The sequence below is a fragment of the Salmo salar genome, unplaced genomic scaffold, assembly GCF_905237065.1.
Source record: "Salmo salar unplaced genomic scaffold, Ssal_v3.1, whole genome shotgun sequence".
Lineage (NCBI taxonomy): Eukaryota > Metazoa > Chordata > Actinopteri > Salmoniformes > Salmonidae > Salmo > Salmo salar.
The window spans coordinates 140,001-155,671 of record NW_025549115.1 but is presented as its reverse complement, the minus strand read 5'-3'; the positions used below and the strand labels follow the sequence as shown (position 1 = coordinate 155,671).

General features: G+C 42.4%; 35 non-coding genes and 3 pseudogenes across 35 annotated transcripts; all 38 read right to left on the bottom strand.

Annotated features, from left to right (window-relative positions):
- Positions 1 to 261: 261 nt before the first annotated feature.
- On the bottom strand, positions 262 to 380 carry LOC123735450 (5S ribosomal RNA). The gene has a single exon (XR_006765532.1). It is a non-coding gene; the product is annotated as a 5S ribosomal RNA (ribosomal RNA).
- A 139-nt stretch (positions 381 to 519) lies between these two features.
- LOC123735309 (5S ribosomal RNA) lies at positions 520 to 638 on the bottom strand. Its single transcript, XR_006765391.1, has one exon. It is a non-coding gene; the product is annotated as a 5S ribosomal RNA (ribosomal RNA).
- A 139-nt stretch (positions 639 to 777) lies between these two features.
- On the bottom strand, positions 778 to 896 carry LOC123735308 (5S ribosomal RNA). The gene has a single exon (XR_006765390.1). It is a non-coding gene; the product is annotated as a 5S ribosomal RNA (ribosomal RNA).
- A 409-nt stretch (positions 897 to 1,305) lies between these two features.
- On the bottom strand, positions 1,306 to 1,424 carry LOC123735307 (5S ribosomal RNA). Its single transcript, XR_006765389.1, has one exon. It is a non-coding gene; the product is annotated as a 5S ribosomal RNA (ribosomal RNA).
- A 139-nt stretch (positions 1,425 to 1,563) lies between these two features.
- LOC123735671 (uncharacterized) lies at positions 1,564 to 1,681 on the bottom strand (annotated as a pseudogene).
- Positions 1,682 to 1,820: 139 nt separating this feature from the next.
- On the bottom strand, positions 1,821 to 1,939 carry LOC123735486 (5S ribosomal RNA). Its single transcript, XR_006765568.1, has one exon. It is a non-coding gene; the product is annotated as a 5S ribosomal RNA (ribosomal RNA).
- Positions 1,940 to 2,348: 409 nt separating this feature from the next.
- On the bottom strand, positions 2,349 to 2,467 carry LOC123735414 (5S ribosomal RNA). The gene has a single exon (XR_006765496.1). It is a non-coding gene; the product is annotated as a 5S ribosomal RNA (ribosomal RNA).
- A 139-nt stretch (positions 2,468 to 2,606) lies between these two features.
- Positions 2,607 to 2,725, bottom strand: LOC123735484 (5S ribosomal RNA). The gene has a single exon (XR_006765566.1). It is a non-coding gene; the product is annotated as a 5S ribosomal RNA (ribosomal RNA).
- A 409-nt stretch (positions 2,726 to 3,134) lies between these two features.
- Positions 3,135 to 3,253, bottom strand: LOC123735422 (5S ribosomal RNA). The gene has a single exon (XR_006765504.1). It is a non-coding gene; the product is annotated as a 5S ribosomal RNA (ribosomal RNA).
- A 408-nt stretch (positions 3,254 to 3,661) lies between these two features.
- LOC123735377 (5S ribosomal RNA) lies at positions 3,662 to 3,780 on the bottom strand. Its single transcript, XR_006765459.1, has one exon. It is a non-coding gene; the product is annotated as a 5S ribosomal RNA (ribosomal RNA).
- A 139-nt stretch (positions 3,781 to 3,919) lies between these two features.
- On the bottom strand, positions 3,920 to 4,038 carry LOC123735306 (5S ribosomal RNA). The gene has a single exon (XR_006765388.1). It is a non-coding gene; the product is annotated as a 5S ribosomal RNA (ribosomal RNA).
- A 408-nt stretch (positions 4,039 to 4,446) lies between these two features.
- Positions 4,447 to 4,565, bottom strand: LOC123735305 (5S ribosomal RNA). The gene has a single exon (XR_006765387.1). It is a non-coding gene; the product is annotated as a 5S ribosomal RNA (ribosomal RNA).
- Positions 4,566 to 4,704: 139 nt separating this feature from the next.
- Positions 4,705 to 4,823, bottom strand: LOC123735483 (5S ribosomal RNA). The gene has a single exon (XR_006765565.1). It is a non-coding gene; the product is annotated as a 5S ribosomal RNA (ribosomal RNA).
- A 409-nt stretch (positions 4,824 to 5,232) lies between these two features.
- Positions 5,233 to 5,351, bottom strand: LOC123735304 (5S ribosomal RNA). Its single transcript, XR_006765386.1, has one exon. It is a non-coding gene; the product is annotated as a 5S ribosomal RNA (ribosomal RNA).
- Positions 5,352 to 5,761: 410 nt separating this feature from the next.
- Positions 5,762 to 5,879, bottom strand: LOC123735565 (5S ribosomal RNA). The gene has a single exon (XR_006765648.1). It is a non-coding gene; the product is annotated as a 5S ribosomal RNA (ribosomal RNA).
- A 139-nt stretch (positions 5,880 to 6,018) lies between these two features.
- Positions 6,019 to 6,137, bottom strand: LOC123735454 (5S ribosomal RNA). Its single transcript, XR_006765536.1, has one exon. It is a non-coding gene; the product is annotated as a 5S ribosomal RNA (ribosomal RNA).
- Positions 6,138 to 6,546: 409 nt separating this feature from the next.
- On the bottom strand, positions 6,547 to 6,665 carry LOC123735303 (5S ribosomal RNA). The gene has a single exon (XR_006765385.1). It is a non-coding gene; the product is annotated as a 5S ribosomal RNA (ribosomal RNA).
- A 139-nt stretch (positions 6,666 to 6,804) lies between these two features.
- Positions 6,805 to 6,923, bottom strand: LOC123735301 (5S ribosomal RNA). The gene has a single exon (XR_006765383.1). It is a non-coding gene; the product is annotated as a 5S ribosomal RNA (ribosomal RNA).
- A 409-nt stretch (positions 6,924 to 7,332) lies between these two features.
- LOC123735449 (5S ribosomal RNA) lies at positions 7,333 to 7,451 on the bottom strand. Its single transcript, XR_006765531.1, has one exon. It is a non-coding gene; the product is annotated as a 5S ribosomal RNA (ribosomal RNA).
- A 139-nt stretch (positions 7,452 to 7,590) lies between these two features.
- LOC123735300 (5S ribosomal RNA) lies at positions 7,591 to 7,709 on the bottom strand. Its single transcript, XR_006765382.1, has one exon. It is a non-coding gene; the product is annotated as a 5S ribosomal RNA (ribosomal RNA).
- A 408-nt stretch (positions 7,710 to 8,117) lies between these two features.
- LOC123735299 (5S ribosomal RNA) lies at positions 8,118 to 8,236 on the bottom strand. Its single transcript, XR_006765381.1, has one exon. It is a non-coding gene; the product is annotated as a 5S ribosomal RNA (ribosomal RNA).
- Positions 8,237 to 8,645: 409 nt separating this feature from the next.
- On the bottom strand, positions 8,646 to 8,764 carry LOC123735298 (5S ribosomal RNA). Its single transcript, XR_006765380.1, has one exon. It is a non-coding gene; the product is annotated as a 5S ribosomal RNA (ribosomal RNA).
- Positions 8,765 to 9,173: 409 nt separating this feature from the next.
- Positions 9,174 to 9,292, bottom strand: LOC123735297 (5S ribosomal RNA). The gene has a single exon (XR_006765379.1). It is a non-coding gene; the product is annotated as a 5S ribosomal RNA (ribosomal RNA).
- A 138-nt stretch (positions 9,293 to 9,430) lies between these two features.
- Positions 9,431 to 9,549, bottom strand: LOC123735296 (5S ribosomal RNA). The gene has a single exon (XR_006765378.1). It is a non-coding gene; the product is annotated as a 5S ribosomal RNA (ribosomal RNA).
- A 409-nt stretch (positions 9,550 to 9,958) lies between these two features.
- Positions 9,959 to 10,077, bottom strand: LOC123735295 (5S ribosomal RNA). The gene has a single exon (XR_006765377.1). It is a non-coding gene; the product is annotated as a 5S ribosomal RNA (ribosomal RNA).
- Positions 10,078 to 10,216: 139 nt separating this feature from the next.
- LOC123735294 (5S ribosomal RNA) lies at positions 10,217 to 10,335 on the bottom strand. Its single transcript, XR_006765376.1, has one exon. It is a non-coding gene; the product is annotated as a 5S ribosomal RNA (ribosomal RNA).
- A 409-nt stretch (positions 10,336 to 10,744) lies between these two features.
- LOC123735293 (5S ribosomal RNA) lies at positions 10,745 to 10,863 on the bottom strand. The gene has a single exon (XR_006765375.1). It is a non-coding gene; the product is annotated as a 5S ribosomal RNA (ribosomal RNA).
- Positions 10,864 to 11,272: 409 nt separating this feature from the next.
- LOC123735292 (5S ribosomal RNA) lies at positions 11,273 to 11,391 on the bottom strand. Its single transcript, XR_006765374.1, has one exon. It is a non-coding gene; the product is annotated as a 5S ribosomal RNA (ribosomal RNA).
- Positions 11,392 to 11,530: 139 nt separating this feature from the next.
- On the bottom strand, positions 11,531 to 11,649 carry LOC123735290 (5S ribosomal RNA). Its single transcript, XR_006765372.1, has one exon. It is a non-coding gene; the product is annotated as a 5S ribosomal RNA (ribosomal RNA).
- A 409-nt stretch (positions 11,650 to 12,058) lies between these two features.
- On the bottom strand, positions 12,059 to 12,176 carry LOC123735564 (5S ribosomal RNA). The gene has a single exon (XR_006765647.1). It is a non-coding gene; the product is annotated as a 5S ribosomal RNA (ribosomal RNA).
- A 138-nt stretch (positions 12,177 to 12,314) lies between these two features.
- Positions 12,315 to 12,432, bottom strand: LOC123735686 (uncharacterized; annotated as a pseudogene).
- Positions 12,433 to 12,841: 409 nt separating this feature from the next.
- LOC123735289 (5S ribosomal RNA) lies at positions 12,842 to 12,960 on the bottom strand. Its single transcript, XR_006765371.1, has one exon. It is a non-coding gene; the product is annotated as a 5S ribosomal RNA (ribosomal RNA).
- Positions 12,961 to 13,369: 409 nt separating this feature from the next.
- LOC123735632 (uncharacterized) lies at positions 13,370 to 13,487 on the bottom strand (annotated as a pseudogene).
- Positions 13,488 to 13,626: 139 nt separating this feature from the next.
- Positions 13,627 to 13,745, bottom strand: LOC123735288 (5S ribosomal RNA). The gene has a single exon (XR_006765370.1). It is a non-coding gene; the product is annotated as a 5S ribosomal RNA (ribosomal RNA).
- Positions 13,746 to 14,154: 409 nt separating this feature from the next.
- LOC123735287 (5S ribosomal RNA) lies at positions 14,155 to 14,273 on the bottom strand. The gene has a single exon (XR_006765369.1). It is a non-coding gene; the product is annotated as a 5S ribosomal RNA (ribosomal RNA).
- Positions 14,274 to 14,411: 138 nt separating this feature from the next.
- LOC123735286 (5S ribosomal RNA) lies at positions 14,412 to 14,530 on the bottom strand. Its single transcript, XR_006765368.1, has one exon. It is a non-coding gene; the product is annotated as a 5S ribosomal RNA (ribosomal RNA).
- Positions 14,531 to 14,939: 409 nt separating this feature from the next.
- LOC123735476 (5S ribosomal RNA) lies at positions 14,940 to 15,058 on the bottom strand. The gene has a single exon (XR_006765558.1). It is a non-coding gene; the product is annotated as a 5S ribosomal RNA (ribosomal RNA).
- Positions 15,059 to 15,467: 409 nt separating this feature from the next.
- Positions 15,468 to 15,586, bottom strand: LOC123735408 (5S ribosomal RNA). Its single transcript, XR_006765490.1, has one exon. It is a non-coding gene; the product is annotated as a 5S ribosomal RNA (ribosomal RNA).
- Positions 15,587 to 15,671: the final 85 nt, after the last annotated feature.

The following is a 15,671-nucleotide window of genomic DNA, read 5'->3' as shown; positions in this document are numbered from 1 at the left end:
CAGGTAGTTGGATAAAATACAAACTTTATTTCCTTTCATCATTTGAACAGGGCAAAGGAGCACAAAGCACACACAAGCTGCATTCAGCAACAATATTCTTGTTTGTCTTATAAATACAAGGCAGATGCTAATTGAAAACACAAGGAAATTTGATCCTATTAAAAAGGCAGGAAGCTGCATTTAGTCAATTCATCATTAAATGCTTACTACAAGGCAGTGTTGCTGATGAAATAGTGCAGGGGCACACCCTCGTGGACAAAATGCTTACAGCACCTGGTATTCCCAGGCGGTCTCCCATCCAAGTACTAACCAGGCCCGACCCTGCTTAGCTTCCGAGATCAGACGAGATCGGGCGTACCCTGGCTGGTATGGCCGTAAGCGAGAAACAATCTCTTGCTACAACATATATAGTCAAAGTGAGTCTGATAAAACAGACATTTAGTCAATTCATCATTAAATGCTTAATACAAGGCAGTGTTGCTGATGAAATAGTGCAAGAGCACACCCTCGTGGACAAAATGCTTACAGCACCTGGTATTCCCAGGCGGTCTCCCATCCAAGTACTAACCAGGCCCGACCCTGCTTAGCTTCCGAGATCAGACGAGATCGGGCGTACCCAGGCTGGTATGGCCGTAAGCGAGAAACAATCTCTTGCTACAACATATATAGTCAAAGTGAGTCTGATAAAACAGACATTTAGTCAATTCATCATTAAATGCTTAATACAAGGCAGTGTTGCTGATGAAATAGTGCAAGAGCACACCCTCGTGGACAAAATGCTTACAGCACCTGGTATTCCCAGGCGGTCTCCCATCCAAGTACTAACCAGGCCCGACCCTGCTTAGCTTCCGAGATCAGACGAGATCGGGCGTACCCAGGCTGGTATGGCCGTAAGCGAGAAACAATCTCTTGCTACAACATATATAGTCAAAATGAGTCTGATAAACAGACATTGCATTTTCACCAATTAGATAAGCAGCTTGAACTTTGTGTCACTGAAAAAGTAGAAGAAATTACAAACACTGTTCCCATCAGTTTTTAGCACACGTAGTTGGATAAAATACCAACTTTATTTCCTTTCATCATTTGAACAGGGCAAAGGAGCACAAAGCACACACAAGCTGCATTCAGCAACAATATTCTTGTTTGTCTTATAAATACAAGGCAGATGCTAATTGAAAACACAAGGAAATTTGATCCTATTAAAAAGGCAGGAAGCTGCATTTAGTCAATTCATCATTAAATGCTTAATACAAGGCAGTGTTGCTGATGAAATAGTGCAAGAGCACACCCTCGTGGACAAAATGCTTACAGCACCTGGTATTCCCAGGCGGTCTCCCATCCAAGTACTAACCAGGCCCGACCCTGCTTAGCTTCCGAGATCAGACGAGATCGGGCGTACCCAGGCTGGTATGGCCGTAAGCGAGAAACAATCTCTTGCTACAACATATATAGTCAAAGTGAGTCTGATAAAACAGACATTTAGTCAATTCATCATTAAATGCTTAATACAAGGCAGTGTTGCTGATGAAATAGTGCAAGAGCACACCCTCGTGGACAAAATGCTTACAGCACCTGGTATTCCCAGGCGGGCTCCCATCCAAGTACTAACCAGGCCCGACCCTGCTTAGCTTCCGAGATCAGACGAGATCGGGCGTACCCAGGCTGGTATGGCCGTGGCGAGAAACAATCTCTTGCTACAACATATATAGTCAAAGTGAGTCTGATAAAACAGACATTTAGTCAATTCATCATTAAATGCTTAATACAAGGCAGTGTTGCTGATGAAATAGTGCAAGAGCACACCCTCGTGGACAAAATGCTTACAGCACCTGGTATTCCCAGGCGGTCTCCCATCCAAGTACTAACCAGGCCCGACCCTGCTTAGCTTCCGAGATCAGACGAGATCGGGCGTACCCAGGCTGGTATGGCGGTAAGCGAGAAACAATCTCTTGCTACAACATATATAGTCAAAATGAGTCTGATAAACAGACATTGCATTTTCACCAATTAGATAAGCAGCTTGAACTTTGTGTCACTGAAAAAGTAGAAGAAATTACAAACACTGTTCCCATCAGTTTTTAGCACACGTAGTTGGATAAAATACCAACTTTATTTCCTTTCATCATTTGAACAGGGCAAAGGAGCACAAAGCACACACAAGCTGCATTCAGCAACAATATTCTTGTTTGTCTTATAAATACAAGGCAGATGCTAATTGAAAACACAAGGAAATTTGATCCTATTAAAAAGGCAGGAAGCTGCATTTAGTCAATTCATCATTAAATGCTTAATACAAGGCAGTGTTGCTGATGAAATAGTGCAAGAGCACACCCTCGTGGACAAAATGCTTACAGCACCTGGTATTCCCAGGCGGGCTCCCATCCAAGTACTAACCAGGCCCGACCCTGCTTAGCTTCCGAGATCAGACGAGATCGGGCGTACCCAGGCTGGTATGGCCGTAAGCGAGAAACAATCTCTTGCTACAACATATATAGTCAAAGTGAGTCTGATAAAACAGACATTTAGTCAATTCATCATTAAATGCTTAATACAAGGCAGTGTTGCTGATGAAATAGTGCAAGAGCACACCCTCGTGGACAAAATGCTTACAGCACCTGGTATTCCCAGGCGGTCTCCCATCCAAGTACTAACCAGGCCCGACCCTGCTTAGCTTCCGAGATCAGACGAGATCGGGCGTACCCAGGCTGGTATGGCGGTAAGCGAGAAACAATCTCTTGCTACAACATATATAGTCAAAATGAGTCTGATAAACAGACATTGCATTTTCACCAATTAGATAAGCAGCTTGAACTTTGTGTCACTGAAAAAGTAGAAGAAATTACAAACACTGTTCCCATCAGTTTTTAGCACACGTAGTTGGATAAAATACCAACTTTATTTCCTTTCATCATTTGAACAGGGCAAAGGAGCACAAAGCACACACAAGCTGCATTCAGCAACAATATTCTTGTTTGTCTTATAAATACAAGGCAGATGCTAATTGAAAACACAAGGAAATTTGATCCTATTAAAAAGGCAGGAAGCTGCATTTAGTCAATTCATCATTAAATGCTTAATACAAGGCAGTGTTGCTGATGAAATAGTGCAAGAGCACACCCTCGTGGACAAAATGCTTACAGCACCTGGTATTCCCAGGCGGTCTCCCATCCAAGTACTAACCAGGCCCGACCCTGCTTAGCTTCCGAGATCAGACGAGTTCGGGCGTACCCAGGCTGGTATGGCCGTAAGCGAGAAACAATCTCTTGCTACAACATATATAGTCAAAGTGAGTGTGATAAACAGACATTGCATTTTCACCAATTAGATAAGCAGCTTGAACTTTGTGTCACTGAAAAAGTAGAAGAAATTACAAACACTGTTCCCATCACTTTTTAGCACAGGTAGTTGGATAAAATACAAACTTTATTTCCTTTCATCATTTGAACAGGGCAAAGGAGCACAAAGCACACACAAGCTGCATTCAGCAACAATATTCTTGTTTGTCTTATAAATACAAGGCAGATGCTAATTGAAAACACAAGGAAATTTGATCCTATTAAAAGGCAGGAAGCTGCATTTAGTCAATTCATCATTAAATGCTTACTACAAGGCAGTGTTGCTGATGAAATAGTGCAGGGGCACACCCTCGTGGACAAAATGCTTACAGCACCTGGTATTCCCAGGCGGTCTCCCATCCAAGTACTAACCAGGCCCGACCCTGCTTAGCTTCCGAGATCAGACGAGATCGGGCGTACCCAGGCTGGTATGGCCGCAAGCGAGAAACAATCTCTTGCTACAACATATATAGTCAAAGTGAGTCTGATAAAACAGACATTTAGTCAATTCATCATTAAATGCTTAATACAAGGCAGTGTTGCTGATGAAATAGTGCAAGAGCACACCCTCGTGGACAAAATGCTTACAGCACCTGGTATTCCCAGGCGGTCTCCCATCCAAGTACTAACCAGGCCCGACCCTGCTTAGCTTCCGAGATCAGACGAGATCGGGCGTACCCAGGCTGGTATGGCCGTAAGCGAGAAACAATCTCTTGCTACAACAATATAGTCAAAGTGAGTCTGATAAACAGACATTGCATTTTCACCAATTAGATAAGCAGCTTGAACTTTGTGTCACTGAAAAAGTAGAAGAAATTACAAACACTGTTCCCATCACTTTTTAGCACAGGTAGTTGGATAAAATACAAACTTTATTTCCTTTCATCATTTGAACAGGGCAAAGGAGCACAAAGCACACACAAGCTGCATTCAGCAACAATATTCTTGTTTGTCTTATAAATACAAGGCAGATGCTAATTGAAAACACAAGGAAATTTGATCCTATTAAAAAGGCAGGAAGCTGCATTTAGTCAATTCATCATTAAATGCTTACTACAAGGCAGTGTTGCTGATGAAATAGTGCAGGGGCACACCCTCGTGGACAAAATGCTTACAGCACCTGGTATTCCCAGGCGGTCTCCCATCCAAGTACTAACCAGGCCCGACCCTGCTTAGCTTCCGAGATCAGACGAGATCGGGCGTACCCAGGCTGGTATGGCCGTAAGCGAGAAACAATCTCTTGCTACAACATATATAGTCAAAGTGAGTCTGATAAAACAGACATTTAGTCAATTCATCATTAAATGCTTAATACAAGGCAGTGTTGCTGATGAAATAGTGCAAGAGCACACCCTCGTGGACAAAATGCTTACAGCACCTGGTATTCCCAGGCGGTCTCCCATCCAAGTACTAACCAGGCCCGACCCTGCTTAGCTTCCGAGATCAGACGAGATCGGGCGTACCCAGGCTGGTATGGCGGTAAGCGAGAAACAATCTCTTGCTACAACATATATAGTCAAAATGAGTCTGATAAACAGACATTGCATTTTCACCAATTAGATAAGCAGCTTGAACTTTGTGTCACTGAAAAAGTAGAAGAAATTACAAACACTGTTCCCATCACTTTTTAGCACACGTAGTTGGATAAAATACAAACTTTATTTCCTTTCATCATTTGAACAGGGCAAAGGAGCACAAAGCACACACAAGCTGCATTCAGCAACAATATTCTTGTTTGTCTTATAAATACAAGGCAGATGCTAATTGAAAACACAAGGAAATTTGATCCTATTAAAAAGGCAGGAAGCTGCATTTAGTCAATTCATCATTAAATGCTTACTACAAGGCAGTGTTGCTGATGAAATAGTGCAAGAGCACACCCTCGTGGACAAAATGCTTACAGCACCTGGTATTCCCAGGCGGTCTCCCATCCAAGTACTAACCAGGCCCGACCCTGCTTAGCTTCCGAGATCAGACGAGATCGGGCGTACCCAGGCTGGTATGGCCGTAAGCGAGAAACAATCTCTTGCTACAACATATATAGTCAAAATGAGTCTGATAAACAGACATTGCATTTTCACCAATTAGATAAGCAGCTTGAACTTTGTGTCACTGAAAAAGTAGAAGAAATTACAAACATCTGTTGCCATCACTTTTTAGCACAGGTAGTTGGATAAAATACAAACTTTATTTCCTTTCATCATTTGAACAGGGCAAAGGAGCACAAAGCACACACAAGCTGCATTCAGCAACAATATTCTTGTTTGTCTTATAAATACAAGGCAGATGCTAATTGAAAACACAAGGAAATTTGATCCTATTAAAAAGGCAGGAAGCTGCATTTAGTCAATTCATCATTAAATGCTTACTACAAGGCAGTGTTGCTGATGAAATAGTGCAGGGGCACACCCTCGTGGACAAAATGCTTACAGCACCTGGTATTCCCAGGCGGTCTCCCATCCAAGTACTAACCAGGCCCGACCCTGCTTAGCTTCCGAGATCAGACGAGATCGGGCGTACCCAGGCTGGTATGGCCGTAGCGAGAAACAATCTCTTGCTACAACATATATAGTCAAAGTGAGTCTGATAAAACAGACATTTAGTCAATTCATCATTAAATGCTTAATACAAGGCAGTGTTGCTGATGAAATAGTGCAAGAGCACACCCTCGTGGACAAAATGCTTATAGCACCTGGTATTCCCAGGCGGTCTCCCATCCAAGTACTAACCAGGCCCGACCCTGCTTAGCTTCCGAGATCAGACGAGATCGGGCGTACCCAGGCTGGTATGGCCGTAAGCGAGAAACAATCTCTTGCTACAACATATATAGTCAAAATGAGTCTGATAAACAGACATTGCATTTTCACCAATTAGATAAGCAGCTTGAACTTTGTGTCACTGAAAAAGTAGAAGAAATTACAAACACTGTTCCCATCAGTTTTTAGCACACGTAGTTGGATAAAATACAAACTTTATTTCCTTTCATCATTTGAACAGGGCAAAGGAGCACAAAGCACACACAAGCTGCATTCAGCAACAATATTCTTGTTTGTCTTATAAATACAAGGCAGATGCTAATTGAAAACACAAGGAAATTTGATCCTATTAAAAAGGCAGGAAGCTGCATTTAGTCAATTCATCATTAAATGCTTAATACAAGGCAGTGTTGCTGATGAAATAGTGCAAGAGCACACCCTCGTGGACAAAATGCTTACAGCACCTGGTATTCCCAGGCGGTCTCCCATCCAAGTACTAACCAGGCCCGACCCTGCTTAGCTTCCGAGATCAGACGAGATCGGGCGTACCCAGGCTGGTATGGCCGTAAGCGAGAAACAATCTCTTGCTACAACATATATAGTCAAAGTGAGTCTGATAAAACAGACATTTAGTCAATTCATCATTAAATGCTTAATACAAGGCAGTGTTGCTGATGAAATAGTGCAAGAGCACCCCCTCGTGGACAAAATGCTTACAGCACCTGGTATTCCCAGGCGGTCTCCCATCCAAGTACTAACCAGGCCCGACCCTGCTTAGCTTCCGAGATCAGACGAGATCGGGCGTACCCAGGCTGGTATGGCCGTAAGCGAGAAACAATCTCTTGCTACAACATATATAGTCAAAATGAGTCTGATAAACAGACATTGCATTTTCACCAATTAGATAAGCAGCTTGAACTTTGTGTCACTGAAAAAGTAGAAGAAATTATAAAATCTGTTGCCATCACTTTTTAGCACAGGTAGTTGGATAAAATACAAACTTTATTTCCTTTCATCATTTGAACAGGGCAAAGGAGCACAAAGCACACACAAGCTGCATTCAGCAACAATATTCTTGTTTGTCTTATAAATACAAGGCAGATGCTAATTGAAAACACAAGGAAATTTGATCCTATTAAAAAGGCAGGAAGCTGCATTTAGTCAATTCATCATTAAATGCTTACTACAAGGCAGTGTTGCTGATGAAATAGTGCAGGGGCACACCCTCGTGGACAAAATGCTTACAGCACCTGGTATTCCCAGGCGGTCTCCCATCCAAGTACTAACCAGGCCCGACCCTGCTTAGCTTCCGAGATCAGACGAGATCGGGCGTACCCAGGCTGGTATGGCCGTGAGCGAGAAACAATCTCTTGCTACAACATATATAGTCAAAGTGAGTCTGATAAAACAGACATTTAGTCAATTCATCATTAAATGCTTAATACAAGGCAGTGTTGCTGATGAAATAGTGCAAGAGCACCCCCTCGTGGACAAAATGCTTACAGCACCTGGTATTCCCAGGCGGTCTCCCATCCAAGTACTAACCAGGCCCGACCCTGCTTAGCTTCCGAGATCAGACGAGATCGGGCGTACCCAGGCTGGTATGGCCGTAAGCGAGAAACAATCTCTTGCTACAACATATATAGTCAAAATGAGTCTGATAAACAGACATTGCATTTTCACCAATTAGATAAGCAGCTTGAACTTTGTGTCACTGAAAAAGTAGAAGAAATTACAAAACTGTTCCCATCACTTTTTAGCACAGGTAGTTGGATAAAATACAAACTTTATTTCCTTTCATCATTTGAACAGGGCAAAGGAGCACAAAGCACACACAAGCTGCATTCAGCAACAATATTCTTGTTTGTCTTATAAATACAAGGCAGATGCTAATTGAAAACACAAGGAAATTTGATCCTATTAAAAAGGCAGGAAGCTGCATTTAGTCAATTCATCATTAAATGCTTACTACAAGGCAGTGTTGCTGATGAAATAGTGCAGGGGCACACCCTCGTGGACAAAATGCTTACAGCACCTGGTATTCCCAGGCGGTCTCCCATCCAAGTACTAACCAGGCCCGACCCTGCTTAGCTTCCGAGATCAGACGAGATCGGGCGTACCCAGGCTGGTATGGCCGTAAGCGAGAAACAATCTCTTGCTACAACATATATAGTCAAAATGAGTCTGATAAACAGACATTGCATTTTCACCAATTAGATAAGCAGCTTGAACTTTGTGTCACTGAAAAAGTAGAAGAAATTACAAACACTGTTCCCATCAGTTTTTAGCACACGTAGTTGGATAAAATACCAACTTTATTTCCTTTCATCATTTGAACAGGGCAAAGGAGCACAAAGCACACACAAGCTGCATTCAGCAACAATATTCTTGTTTGTCTTATAAATACAAGGCAGATGCTAATTGAAAACACAAGGAAATTTGATCCTATTAAAAAGGCAGGAAGCTGCATTTAGTCAATTCATCATTAAATGCTTAATACAAGGCAGTGTTGCTGATGAAATAGTGCAAGAGCACACCCTCGTGGACAAAATGCTTACAGCACCTGGTATTCCCAGGCGGTCTCCCATCCAAGTACTAACCAGGCCCGACCCTGCTTAGCTTCCGAGATCAGACGAGATCGGGCGTACCCAGGCTGGTATGGCCGTAAGCGAGAAACAATCTCTTGCTACAACATATATAGTCAAAATGAGTCTGATAAACAGACATTGCATTTTCACCAATTAGATAAGCAGCTTGAACTTTGTGTCACTGAAAAAGTAGAAGAAATTATAAAATCTGTTCCCATCACTTTTTAGCACAGGTAGTTGGATAAAATACAAACTTTATTTCCTTTCATCATTTGAACAGGGCAAAGGAGCACAAAGCACACACAAGCTGCATTCAGCAACAATATTCTTGTTTGTCTTATAAATACAAGGCAGATGCTAATTGAAAACACAAGGAAATTTGATCCTATTAAAAAGGCAGGAAGCTGCATTTAGTCAATTCATCATTAAATGCTTACTACAAGGCAGTGTTGCTGATGAAATAGTGCAGGGGCACACCCTCGTGGACAAAATGCTTACAGCACCTGGTATTCCCAGGCGGTCTCCCATCCAAGTACTAACCAGGCCCGACCCTGCTTAGCTTCCGAGATCAGACGAGATCGGGCGTACCCAGGCTGGTATGGCCGTAAGCGAGAAACAATCTCTTGCTACAACATATATAGTCAAAGTGAGTCTGATAAAACAGACATTTAGTCAATTCATCATTAAATGCTTAATACAAGGCAGTGTTGCTGATGAAATAGTGCAAGAGCACCCCTCGTGGACAAAATGCTTACAGCACCTGGTATTCCCAGGCGGTCTCCCATCCAAGTACTAACCAGGCCCGACCCTGCTTAGCTTCCGAGATCAGACGAGATCGGGCGTACCCAGGCTGGTATGGCCGTAAGCGAGAAACAATCTCTTGCTACAACATATATAGTCAAAATGAGTCTGATAAACAGACATTGCATTTTCACCAATTAGATAAGCAGCTTGAACTTTGTGTCACTGAAAAAGTAGAAGAAATTACAAAAACTGTTCCCATCACTTTTTAGCACAGGTAGTTGGATAAAATACAAACTTTATTTCCTTTCATCATTTGAACAGGGCAAAGGAGCACAAAGCACACACAAGCTGCATTCAGCAACAATATTCTTGTTTGTCTTATAAATACAAGGCAGATGCTAATTGAAAACACAAGGAAATTTGATCCTATTAAAAAGGCAGGAAGCTGCATTTAGTCAATTCATCATTAAATGCTTACTACAAGGCAGTGTTGCTGATGAAATAGTGCAGGGGCACACCCTCGTGGACAAAATGCTTACAGCACCTGGTATTCCCAGGCGGTCTCCCATCCAAGTACTAACCAGGCCCGACCCTGCTTAGCTTCCGAGATCAGACGAGATCGGGCGTACCCAGGCTGGTATGGCCGTAAGCGAGAAACAATCTCTTGCTACAACATATATAGTCAAAGTGAGTCTGATAAAACAGACATTTAGTCAATTCATCATTAAATGCTTAATACAAGGCAGTGTTGCTGATGAAATAGTGCAAGAGCACCCCCTCGTGGACAAAATGCTTACAGCACCTGGTATTCCCAGGCGGTCTCCCATCCAAGTACTAACCAGGCCCGACCCTGCTTAGCTTCCGAGATCAGACGAGATCGGGCGTACCCAGGCTGGTATGGCCGTAAGCGAGAAACAATCTCTTGCTACAACATATATAGTCAAAATGAGTCTGATAAACAGACATTGCATTTTCACCAATTAGATAAGCAGCTTGAACTTTGTGTCACTGAAAAAGTAGAAGAAATTACAAACACTGTTCCCATCACTTTTTAGCACACGTAGTTGGATAAAATACCAACTTTATTTCCTTTCATCATTTGAACAGGGCAAAGGAGCACAAAGCACACACAAGCTGCATTCAGCAACAATATTCTTGTTTGTCTTATAAATACAAGGCAGATGCTAATTGAAAACACAAGGAAATTTGATCCTATTAAAAAGGCAGGAAGCTGCATTTAGTCAATTCATCATTAAATGCTTAATACAAGGCAGTGTTGCTGATGAAATAGTGCAAGAGCACACCCTCGTGGACAAAATGCTTACAGCACCTGGTATTCCCAGGCGGTCTCCCATCCAAGTACTAACCAGGCCCGACCCTGCTTAGCTTCCGAGATCAGACGAGATCGGGCGTACCCAGGCTGGTATGGCCGTAAGCGAGAAACAATCTCTTGCTACAACATATATAGTCAAAATGAGTCTGATAAACAGACATTGCATTTTCACCAATTAGATAAGCAGCTTGAACTTTGTGTCACTGAAAAAGTAGAAGAAATTACAAACACTGTTCCCATCACTTTTTAGCACAGGTAGTTGGATAAAATACAAACTTTATTTCCTTTCATCATTTGAACAGGGCAAAGGAGCACAAAGCACACACAAGCTGCATTCAGCAACAATATTCTTGTTTGTCTTATAAATACAAGGCAGATGCTAATTGAAAACACAAGGAAATTTGATCCTATTAAAAAGGCAGGAAGCTGCATTTAGTCAATTCATCATTAAATGCTTACTACAAGGCAGTGTTGCTGATGAAATAGTGCAGGGGCACACCCTCGTGGACAAAATGCTTACAGCACCTGGTATTCCCAGGCGGTCTCCCATCCAAGTACTAACCAGGCCCGACCCTGCTTAGCTTCCGAGATCAGACGAGATCGGGCGTACCCAGGCTGGTATGGCCGTAAGCGAGAAACAATCTCTTGCTACAACATATATAGTCAAAGTGAGTCTGATAAAACAGACATTTAGTCAATTCATCATTAAATGCTTAATACAAGGCAGTGTTGCTGATGAAATAGTGCAAGAGCACACCCTCGTGGACAAAATGCTTACAGCACCTGGTATTCCCAGGCGGTCTCCCATCCAAGTACTAACCAGGCCCGACCCTGCTTAGCTTCCGAGATCAGACGAGATCGGGCGTACCCAGGCTGGTATGGCCGTAAGCGAGAAACAATCTCTTGCTACAACATATATAGTCAAAATGAGTCTGATAAACAGACATTGCATTTTCACCAATTAGATAAGCAGCTTGAACTTTGTGTCACTGAAAAAGTAGAAGAAATTATAAAATCTGTTCCCATCACTTTTTAGCACAGGTAGTTGGATAAAATACAAACTTTATTTCCTTTCATCATTTGAACAGGGCAAAGGAGCACAAAGCACACACAAGCTGCATTCAGCAACAATATTCTTGTTTGTCTTATAAATACAAGGCAGATGCTAATTGAAAACACAAGGAAATTTGATCCTATTAAAAAGGCAGGAAGCTGCATTTAGTCAATTCATCATTAAATGCTTACTACAAGGCAGTGTTGCTGATGAAATAGTGCAGGGGCACACCCTCGTGGACAAAATGCTTACAGCACCTGGTATTCCCAGGCGGTCTCCCATCCAAGTACTAACCAGGCCCGACCCTGCTTAGCTTCCGAGATCAGACGAGATCGGGCGTACCCAGGCTGGTATGGCCGTAGCGAGAAACAATCTCTTGCTACAACATATATAGTCAAAGTGAGTCTGATAAAACAGACATTTAGTCAATTCATCATTAAATGCTTAATACAAGGCAGTGTTGCTGATGAAATAGTGCAAGAGCACCCCTCGTGGACAAAATGCTTACAGCACCTGGTATTCCCAGGCGGTCTCCCATCCAAGTACTAACCAGGCCCGACCCTGCTTAGCTTCCAAGATCAGACGAGATCGGGCGTACCCAGGCTGGTATGGCGGTAGCGAGAAACAATCTCTTGCTACAACATATATAGTCAAAATGAGTCTGATAAACAGACATTGCATTTTCACCAATTAGATAAGCAGCTTGAACTTTGTGTCACTGAAAAAGTAGAAGAAATTACAAACACTGTTCCCATCAGTTTTTAGCACACGTAGTTGGATAAAATACAAACTTTATTTCCTTTCATCATTTGAACAGGGCAAAGGAGCACAAAGCACACACAAGCTGCATTCAGCAACAATATTCTTGTTTGTCTTATAAATACAAGGCAGATGCTAATTGAAAACACAAGGAAATTTGATCCTATTAAAAAGGCAGGAAGCTGCATTTAGTCAATTCATCATTAAATGCTTAATACAAGGCAGTGTTGCTGATGAAATAGTGCAAGAGCACACCCTCGTGGACAAAATGCTTACAGCACCTGGTATTCCCAGGCGGTCTCCCATCCAAGTACTAACCAGGCCCGACCCTGCTTAGCTTCCGAGATCAGACGAGATCGGGCGTACCCAGGCTGGTATGGCCGTAAGCGAGAAACAATCTCTTGCTACAACATATATAGTCAAAGTGAGTCTGATAAACAGACATTGCATTTTCACCAATTAGATAAGCAGCTTGAACTTTGTGTCACTGAAAAAGTAGAAGAAATTATAAAATCTGTTCCCATCACTTTTTAGCACAGGTAGTTGGATAAAATACAAACTTTATTTCCTTTCATCATTTGAACAGGGCAAAGGAGCACAAAGCACACACAAGCTGCATTCAGCAACAATATTCTTGTTTGTCTTATAAATACAAGGCAGATGCTAATTGAAAACACAAGGAAATTTGATCCTATTAAAAAGGCAGGAAGCTGCATTTAGTCAATTCATCATTAAATGCCTACTACAAGGCAGTGTTGCTGATGAAATAGTGCAGGGGCACACCCTCGTGGACAAAATGCTTACAGCACCTGGTATTCCCAGGCGGTCTCCCATCCAAGTACTAACCAGGCCCGACCCTGCTTAGCTTCCGAGATCAGACGAGATCGGGCGTACCCAGGCTGATATGGCCGTAGCGAGAAACAATCTCTTGCTACAACATATATAGTCAAAGTGAGTCTGATAAAACAGACATTTAGTCAATTCATCATTAAATGCTTAATACAAGGCAGTGTTGCTGATGAAATAGTGCAAGAGCACACCCTCGTGGACAAAATGCTTACAGCACCTGGTATTCCCAGGCGGTCTCCCATCCAAGTACTAACCAGGCCCGACCCTGCTTAGCTTCCGAGATCAGACGAGATCGGGCGTACCCAGGCTGGTATGGCCGTAAGCGAGAAACAATCTCTTGCTACAACATATATAGTCAAAATGAGTCTGATAAACAGACATTGCATTTTCACCAATTAGATAAGCAGCTTGAACTTTGTGTCACTGAAAAAGTAGAAGAAATTATAAAATCTGTTCCCATCACTTTTTAGCACAGGTAGTTGGATAAAATACAAACTTTATTTCCTTTCATCATTTGAACAGGGCAAAGGAGCACAAAGCACACACAAGCTGCATTCAGCAACAATATTCTTGTTTGTCTTATAAATACAAGGCAGATGCTAATTGAAAACACAAGGAAATTTGATCCTATTAAAAAGGCAGGAAGCTGCATTTAGTCAATTCATCATTAAATGCTTACTACAAGGCAGTGTTGCTGATGAAATAGTGCAGGGGCACACCCTCGTGGACAAAATGCTTACAGCACCTGGTATTCCCAGGCGGTCTCCCATCCAAGTACTAACCAGGCCCGACCCTGCTTAGCTTCCGAGATCAGACGAGATCGGGCGTACCCAGGCTGGTATGGCCGTAAGCGAGAAACAATCTCTTGCTACAACATATATAGTCAAAGTGAGTCTGATAAAACAGACATTTAGTCAATTCATCATTAAATGCTTAATACAAGGCAGTGTTGCTGATGAAATAGTGCAAGAGCACCCCTCGTGGACAAAATGCTTACAGCACCTGGTATTCCCAGGCGGTCTCCCATCCAAGTACTAACCAGGCCCGACCCTGCTTAGCTTCCGAGATCAGACGAGATCGGGCGTACCCAGGCTGGTATGGCCGTAAGCGAGAAACAATCTCTTGCTACAACATATATAGTCAAAATGAGTCTGATAAACAGACATTGCATTTTCACCAATTAGATAAGCAGCTTGAACTTTGTGTCACTGAAAAAGTAGAAGAAATTACAAACACTGTTCCCATCACTTTTTAGCACACGTTGTTGGATAAAATACAAACTTTATTTCCTTTCATCATTTGAACAGGGCAAAGGAGCACAAAGCACACACAAGCTGCATTCAGCAACAATATTCTTGTTTGTCTTATAAATACAAGGCAGATGCTAATTGAAAACACAAGGAAATTTGATCCTATTAAAAAGGCAGGAAGCTGCATTTAGTCAATTCATCATTAAATGCTTAATACAAGGCAGTGTTGCTGATGAAATAGTGCAAGAGCACACCCTCGTGGACAAAATGCTTACAGAACCTGGTATTCCCAGGCGGTCTCCCATCCAAGTACTAACCAGGCCCGACCCTGCTTAGCTTCCGAGATCAGACGAGATCGGGCGTACCCAGGCTGGTATGGCCGTAAGCGAGAAACAATCTCTTGCTACAACATATATAGTCAAAATGAGTCTGATAAACAGACATTGCATTTTCACCAATTAGATAAGCAGCTTGAACTTTGTGTCACTGAAAAAGTAGAAGAAATTATAAAATCTGTTGCCATCACTTTTTAGCACAGGTAGTTGGATAAAATACAAACTTTATTTCCTTTCATCATTTGAACAGGGCAAAGGAGCACAAAGCACACACAAGCTGCATTCAGCAACAATATTCTTGTTTGTCTTATAAATACAAGGCAGATGCTAATTGAAAACACAAGGAAATTTGATCCTATTAAAAAGGCAGGAAGCTGCATTTAGTCAATTCATCATTAAATGCTTACTACAAGGCAGTGTTGCTGATGAAATAGTGCAGGGGCACACCCTCGTGGACAAAATGCTTACAGCACCTGGTATTCCCAGGCGGTCTCCCATCCAAGTACTAACCAGGCCCGACCCTGCTTAGCTTCCGAGATCAGACGAGATCGGGCGTACCCAGGCTGATATGGCCGTAAGCGAGAAACAATCTCTTGCTACAACATATATAGTCAAAGTGAGTCTGATAAAACAGACATTTAGTCAATTCATCATTAAATGCTTAA